The sequence below is a fragment of the Lactuca sativa genome, chromosome 3 (genome assembly GCF_002870075.4).
Source record: "Lactuca sativa cultivar Salinas chromosome 3, Lsat_Salinas_v11, whole genome shotgun sequence".
In the NCBI taxonomy this organism is placed as follows: domain Eukaryota; kingdom Viridiplantae; phylum Streptophyta; class Magnoliopsida; order Asterales; family Asteraceae; genus Lactuca; species Lactuca sativa.
In genome coordinates, this window is record NC_056625.2 from 296469922 (window position 1) to 296478312 (window position 8391).

An 8391-nucleotide genomic window follows, 5' to 3' on the forward strand; every position below is an offset into this window, starting at 1 on the left:
GATGATTTCTAGCCTACAAAGATCATACCCTAAGTCATTGGTAAGTTGTCTAACATGGGGATGGGTCTAGAAAGCATTAAAGTTCCATTTTGGAGTTTACTCCCCAAGAACGTTCTTGGGCGGTAAACTCCCGGATCTTGTAATCTAAACATGTTATTGTTGTTAATAAGCATCTAACAAGTATTGAATCACATATAGAAAAGTAGACTCACAATATGGGATGAAAACCCGAAGATCCGTCAGAGAGAATATAGCTTTTCTCTATTTGGAATTGTAAATAATGAATTTATTTAGTTCGGAAAACTATTTATAGTCCTGGAATATTTTGACAGAAAATATTTTTATTCTGGATATAGGACTGTAACATTTTGAAACTTGAAATGCCCAAATTTCACAAAACCAAGAGCATCCACTCTCCTGATATCCCCTAAAACATAAACCCTAATGTACACAAACTTCTTCGGAAAAGTATGAAAATCACTGAAAGTGAACTGGCTTCTATTGAATAGATGAGGTTCGTACAAATGGAAATTTCGGGTTGTCACATCATCCCCCTGTTAGAGGGAATTTCGTCCTGAAATTAGAATTTAAGCAAATAAAAGTTACAAACAATTAAGCGAAAAGATGAGGGTATTTCAACTTCATCTGATCCTCGCGTTCCCAAGTGAATTCCGGTCCTCGCTTGGCATTCCAGCGAACCTTCACGATAGGGATACGGCTTTGTTTCGTCTGCTTGACCTCACGGTCCATGATCTCTACAGGTTCTTCCATGAAGTTGAGGCTCTCGTTGATCTCGATCTCGTCGAGAGGGATTACGAGAGTCTCGTCGGACAGACACTTTTTCAAGTTGGATACGTGGAATGTAGAATGTACGTTACGTAGTGTGTCGGGTAGATCAAGTTTGTATGCTACAGGGCCGACTCTGGCAAGAATCTCGAAAGGCCCTATGTACCTCGGATTAAGCTTCCCACGCTTGCCGAAGCGTATCAAGCCTTTCCAGGGTGAGACTTTGAGAAGGACTCGGTCTCCCACCTGAAATTCCAAAGGTTTTCTTCGTTTATCGGCGTAGCTCTTTTGTCGGTCTCTAGAGGCTTTCAATCGTTCACGGATCTGAACGATTTTCTCTGTCGTTTCCCGAATGATTTCCGGACCAGTGAGAGTACTGTCAGAAGCTTGTCCTCTTGCTAATTGGGTATCACCCACCTCAGCCCAGCACAGAGGGGATCTGCACTTGCGGCCGTAGAGAGCTTCGAATGGAGCAACCTTGATGCTTGTGTGATAACTGTTATTATAGGAAAATTCGACAAGGGGTAAATGAGTATCCCATGCTTTCCCAAAATCAATCACACAGGCTCGCAAGATATCTTCCAGTGTCTGAATGGTTCTCTCACTCTGTCCGTCAGTCTGTGGATGGTAGGCTGTGCTCATGTCCAGCCTTGTTCCTAAGGAATGTTTTAGAGATTGCCAAAATCTTGAGGTGAACCTACTATCTCTATCGGAGATAATGGAAATAGGTACACCATGCAACCGTACAATTTCCTTAATGTATGTTCTCGTAAGTTTCTCCATCTTGTCGGTTTCTTTGATAGGTTGGAAGTGTGCAGACTTGGTCAATCTATCAACGATGACCCATATGGTGTCAAGTCCACCCGTCGTCTTGGGCAACTTGGTTATGAAATCCATGGTGATCCGCTCCCACTTCCATTCTGGAATCTCTGGTTGTTGCAGTAAACCAGAGGGCTTCTGGTACTCGACCTTAACCTTTGCGCAAGTAAGGCATTTAATCACGAAGGTAGCAATCTCTGCTTTCATATTAGGCCACCAGTATAGCTTTTTAAGATCCAGATACATCTTATCTAAACCTGGGTGGACGGAATACCGAGTGTTGTGCGCCTCGGTCATGACCAAGTCTCGGAAACCACCGTGTTTCGGTGTCCATATCCGGTTCATGAAATATAAAGCTCCGTCACCCTTGGCTTCGAAGTTCTTGTCCATTCCCCTAAGGGATTCCCTCGACACATTTTCAGGTTTCATGGCCTCAAGTTGAGCCGCCTGAATTTGCTTAGTCAGGTGTGAATGGATGGTTATTGATAATGACTTGACCTTGCGACCAGAATATTCTTTCCGACTTAGGGCGTCTGCTACTACGTTGGCTTTACCCGGATGATAACGAATATCGCATTCGTAGTCACTGAGTAGCTCGACCCACCGTCGTTGTCTCATGTTGAGCTCCTTCTGATCGAAAATGTGTTGTAAACTCTTGTGGTCGGTAAAGATAGTGCTCTTCGTTCCATACATGTAATGTCTCCAGATCTTCAGAGCAAACACTACTGCTCCTAGTTCAAGATCGTGGGTCGTGTAGTTAACCTCGTGTGTCTTCAACCGTCTCGAGGCGTAGGCGATGACCTTACCTCGCTGCATCAGAACACATCCGAGTCCTTGATTTGATGCATTGCAATAGACTACGAAGTCTTCTATTCCTTCTGGAAGGGATAGTATTGGTGCGGTGCACAAGGCTCGTTTGAGCATTTGGAACGCTCTTTCTTGCTTCTCTTCCCAGTCAAAGGCCACGCCTTTCTGGGTCAGGGTCGTAAGAGGCTTTGCTATTCGTGAGAAGTTCTGAATGAACCTGCGGTAGTAGCCAGCGAGACCTAGAAATTGACGAATTTCTGTAGGTGTCTTTGGTGCTGACCAGTTCTTAATGGCTTTTATTTTGGATGGGTCCACGTGGATTCCCTCTTCCCTTACCACGTGTCCTAAGAATTCGACTCTTCGGATCCAAAATTCACATTTCGAGAACTTCGCATAAAGTTTCTCTTTTCGTAATGTCTCTAGAACTTGTCGCAGATGATCACCATGCTCTTTCTTACTTCGGGAGTAGATCAGGATGTCGTCAATGAAAACGATGACGAACTGATCTAAGTAAGGTCGGCATACTCTATTCATCAGATCCATGAAGACTGCGGGCGCATTGGTCAATCCGAATGGCATCACCACGAACTCGTAGTGTCCGTAACGAATTCGGAAGGCTGTCTTCGGTACATCCTCCTCTAGCACTCGTAACTGGTGATATCCGGATCTCAGATCAATCTTTGAAAAATAGTTCGCCCCTTGCAGTTGGTCGAATAGATAGTCTATGCGTGGCAGAGGGAAACGATTTTTGATCGTCAATTTGTTGAGTTCTCTGTAGTCAATACACATACGGAATGATCCATCTTTCTTCTTAACGAACAAGACCGGGGCTCCCCAAGGTGAGAAACTTGGTCTTATAAAGCCCTTGCTGAGCAGTTCGTTAAGTTGACCAGAGAGTTCTTGCATCTCAGCTGGTGCTAAACGGTAGGGCGACTTGGCTACTGGGGTAGCTCCTGGGACTAAGTCGATTCTGAACTCGACTTGTCGTTGCGGAGGTAACCCGGGTAGTTCTTCTGGGAAAATGTCGGGGAAGTCGCTCACTACTGGGATGTTCTTTAGTTCTTTCGTTTCTAGGTTCGTGTCGACGACGTGAGCAAGGAATGCGTGGTATTCTTTGCGCATATATTTCTGTGCTTGAATACTAGATATAATGCGAAGACTCGCACCACGTTTGTCGCCGTAGACTATAAGAGTTTCGTTAGACGGGAGGTTTAGACGGACTGCTTTCTCGTAGCACATGATGTCGGCGCGATGAAGACTTAACCAATCCATGCCGATAATAACGTCGAAACCTTTTATTGAGACTGGCATAAGGTCGATTGGGAATGAATGGTTATCTAAAGTTAGAAGACAACATAAGTATATGCTATTAGTACTTTCAGTTTTTCCATTGGCCATTTCTACTGTGAATTGTTCGTTCAGTGCGTGTGGTTGTTGTTTAAGCATGCGAGCAAATTTGTGGTTTACGAAGCTTCGCTCTGCTCCACTATCGAACAGAATGCATGCATAGGAGTTATCAAGGAGGAACGTACCAGTCACCACTGTCGGGTCAGCGACTGCTTCCCAGTGGCCTATCGCTAGTACCCTCCCTGCTCCTCCTGTATTCCTCGCCTTAGGGCAGTCCCTTTTAAAGTGGCCTGCTTCGCCACACACATAGCAAGTTGGGCTCACGCCTGAGCCAGGAACTTGAGAGATCGGTTGCGCCGGGAACTTACAGAATCGGACGGTGTGTCCTTTTCTGTGGCAGTTAGCACACTGCATTTAACGGCAGGCGCCGTGATGGTGGAAGTTGCATTTGTTCACTTTGGCAAACTTCCAGAATACTGTTTCCCCGGAGCAGTAACAGCGGTAGGGGCTACCGCAGCATGTACTGCTACGATTTGCTGTTTCTTTGAAGCTCGCTGCTTCTTCTTCTCATCCTAAAACTTCCGCTTGGTGCCAGCGGGTTTGGAGGGTTCTGGAATGGCTAGGGTGGTTGTGGTTGCAGGGGTCTTGACTCCATGGTCAATAAGTCTTTGTGCCAATCGCTTAGCACTGTCGAAGGTAGCGGGGTTGGATTCTAAGACATTCCCCTAGTACGGAGGCACTAGCCCCCATACATACCGTTCAATCTTTTTCCCTTCAGTGGGAACCATATTGGGGCATAGGGCCACCAGTTCGCTAAAGTGGGCAGTGTAAGCGATCACGTTGGTGCCCTTCATGGTCAGTTTCCAGAGTTCATGTTCTAACTTCTGGACTTCGCCCCTCGGACAGTACTCCTCAGTCATGAGGTCCTTCATCGTTGCCCAGCCCATGTCGTTAGCCACGACGAGAGTTAGGGCTTTGACGTGGCCGTTCCACCACATTAGGGCTTTATCCTCAAAGGTGCACGCGGCATATTTCACTTTAAATGCAGCAGGGCACGAACAGATTTCGAAGACTGATTCAGTCTTCTCGAACCATTGTGAGAGAGCAATGACTCCGCCGGTGCCATAGAAAGGCTTCGGCTTGCAGTTTGTGAAATCCTTGTAAGAGCACTCCCTCGAGCGTACAGGGATTTCAACTGGGATAGATTCAACAGGGGTTCCACCTCTGGTAGCATCTGATGAGTGATACTGAGCCATGGCAGTTGCCACTGCTGCAGCTACGGCAGCATTCAGGACTGCAGTATCGATGACTGCAGGTGGTGGAGGCGGTGGAGGTACAGGATTATTCCTAGTCCTGGGAGATTTGTGAGGAGGAATCCTTCAACTATAAGTTTATAAAGACACGAAGGATGATAAGAATCAATTTGTAAGCAACGTGAGAGTAACCCATGGACTAACTAACCATAGCCCAACAGTTTGAATGAGTGTTTGAAATCACAATAAGAAATATCAGTAGGAATACACAAGTGTACAGATTTTTCCCACAGATTTAGATAGATTTCAATAGTACGGGTATTACTGATGTAATAAGTTCAAGGAAAATCGACCTAACAGTACGTCTTACATCATACCATAAGGACAAGACTGACAGTCCTAGATTCCTAATTAGAGTATAGAAAGTTAGGAATATTTTACAGACAAGTGCTACTTAGAGCACATAAGTTCAAGGCTATCCCTCAATCAAAAGACAGAGATGTACTAGACATCATCTAATGGCGATGGGAATTCCCCGGGCGAGCCCTGAGGTCGGACACTTGGCGAAACACCTCTTGAAGGTGTCGGTCCTGAGCTCTCTGACGAGCTCGAAGTTCTAAGACTTCAACACGGGAGGCAGCCAGCTGTTACTGCAGAGTTTCGTTGGTTCTCCGGGTCCGTTCCATGTCTTCTTCGAGACGGCGGATGCGGACTGTATTGACGCCTGAATTGGCATCAATCTCCATGACCCGGTCGATGGCTGCTCGACCTTGCTCGACATTACGAGCTATTCTGCGGATGATTACCGGCAGAGCTCTGTCAGCAGAGCGACCATCACTGATGTTGTAAAAGGTTCGGTCCCCAAAGTATGGTAAGGGCTGACCCTGCTCATCACTCCAGCGATTCAGATTGTTTGCCCACATGGGTGTAGGACCTGGAAACGCTGGTCGAGGGTCGTTGTTCGGGGCTTGACCTACAAGCGGCAGGTTGTTGACTTCAGGCTCAGAGTCAGATCCATCTGAAAAGCCTTCTGCGAGGTGATCATCCAAAGGAATTGGATGATCATCTTTGGGCTCTTCATAGATCCACCCTGCATTGCCTTCATTGGGAAAGTACGGGTCGCCATGATGGAATCCAGCCATTTAGATCTACGCGAGAAGAGAGGTATAAGAATATAGTATACGTGTAACTAATAGCACAAAATACTCCTATAGTATTTTAAGTTTAAGTTCTACTGATCTTCTTGTGGTATTGTTGGTAAGTTTTTAGACTTGTTAACATATCACAACCATTATAGGGCATATGCTAATCACTCCTAGGACCAGCATAGTTGATCAGGCTATGCCATTCCCAGGACTGACCATACATCCCCGAGCTCACTTGTGATATTCAACAATCGTAATACTTTTGTTCTTGTCATTGTGACACTGATTTTAGTATAAATGCAGACTAGTATACTTAATTAAATATTTTATTATTTAAAGTATAGACTCTTTGTCAGAGTGTTTTAGTCCCTTTTGGGTTTATAGATTAGTATATATTTTATGGGTTGATATACTTGATTCACTATAAACAATGCTCTGATACCAATCTGTCACACCCCAAAACCAAGAACGGCGGAAACGTTCTGGGGCGGAGGACGTCATGTATAGTATCACAATACAGTAGATGTAAATAAGCAAACAACATCATCCATTGCATTAAATATATAATTTTAATACAAGCGTGTTCTGTACAATTATAGACACCAAAAATAATGAAACACAAAATAATTTGAGATGAGTCTTGAATGCACTCCATCTTCTCAAAAGCTGGCCTCGGTACCTGTCTACTGATGACCTGAGAATACAAGTTATTTTGAAAGAGTTTATCAACATTAAGCTGGTGAGTTCATAAGTATTTTAGTGTCAATGTTTCTTGTAAAAACGTTTGGACCTGTCTCAATGTATAAGTTTGTAAAAATGTAAGTAAATGTTTGAAAGTGTTTGTAAAAGTTTGAATCTCCCAGAAAATCCTATATTTTCTATAAAAGTAACCTTCTACCAAGGCTAAACGGTTTTGTAAACTTGTCCGTTGTAAAAGTGTGTAATTACCCAAGTATATCTATTATTTGTTTAAAATATAGTTTGTACACTAATGCTTAAGTGAGATTATCACTAAAATATGTAATGGGTAACTCATTGTAGTACTGTAGCTTTGTATAATAAGACTACTGATGTACTAAATACTACTACCTTAAACCGGATTTATATTAAGGTATAATATGATAAATTGCACCATGCTATCGACTGGTAACAACGACATAATGAATGGTCGTAATAAAAGAAATGACGTTTGGCACCCGCAGACCTGCAGGTCCGGCTGTAGCTAGCAGCAAGGTGTAGGATAGTCAATCCAGTATAGATCTATACGGAAACTCACGCTCCCCCTCCAAGAGAATTTTGGCTATAACTCGGGTCATGACATTTAAGGCATGCTCCGACACAATGGATCACAATTATTACGTATTTATGTATATGTATATGTATTGTTTCTTGTATATCTGTATATGTATTGTTTCTCGTATATCTGTATATGTATTGTTTCTCGTATATCTGTATATGTATTGTTTCTCGTATATCTGTATATATATTGTTTCTCGTATATCTGTATATGTATTGTTTCTCGTATATCTGTATATGTATTGTTTCTCGTATATCTGTATATGTATTGTTTCTAGTATATCTGTATATGTACTGATCCTGTGTTACCCCGATGGTAACTAACTAATGATGTACTGATAAGTATGAATATGGAAGTACTTTTATGTCTATATATGTATATATGATATATAAGTAATATTGAAACGACCTTCGGATGGTCACCCGAAATCCCACCAGACCACATCCAAACCGAGGAAAAGGAAATAGGGCGGATGGCCTTCCTAAGCCCTTTGAACATTATTTATATATCTATACATATATGGGCATGCAATTGGATATATATAAAAGCATAAATAAGTTTTCATAAAACATTTGAAGCATAAATATGATTTCAAGAGGAGATCGACTTGATGTTGATCTATAAAACAATTTGAAGGCATAAGTCAATAAAACAGATTAAGTATAAGAAGCATTTGTTTGAATCACAGTCTATAAGTAAGTTTGGATAGTAAAACAGTTTGTAAAACATTTCAAAGTAAAGCAATTTGATAAACAGTTTGAACAGTGGTAAAAATCGTTGTTTTCCTAGTTATTAATCACATGTGATTAAATGCAATCACATGTGATTGAAGTAATAACTATAAGTATTTGACTTGTATTCCCCCCCCCCCCCCATAAAGTATTTAAAACACTTAAAATCATTTCAAAGGTTGATTCAAGGGGTATGAACTCACTTG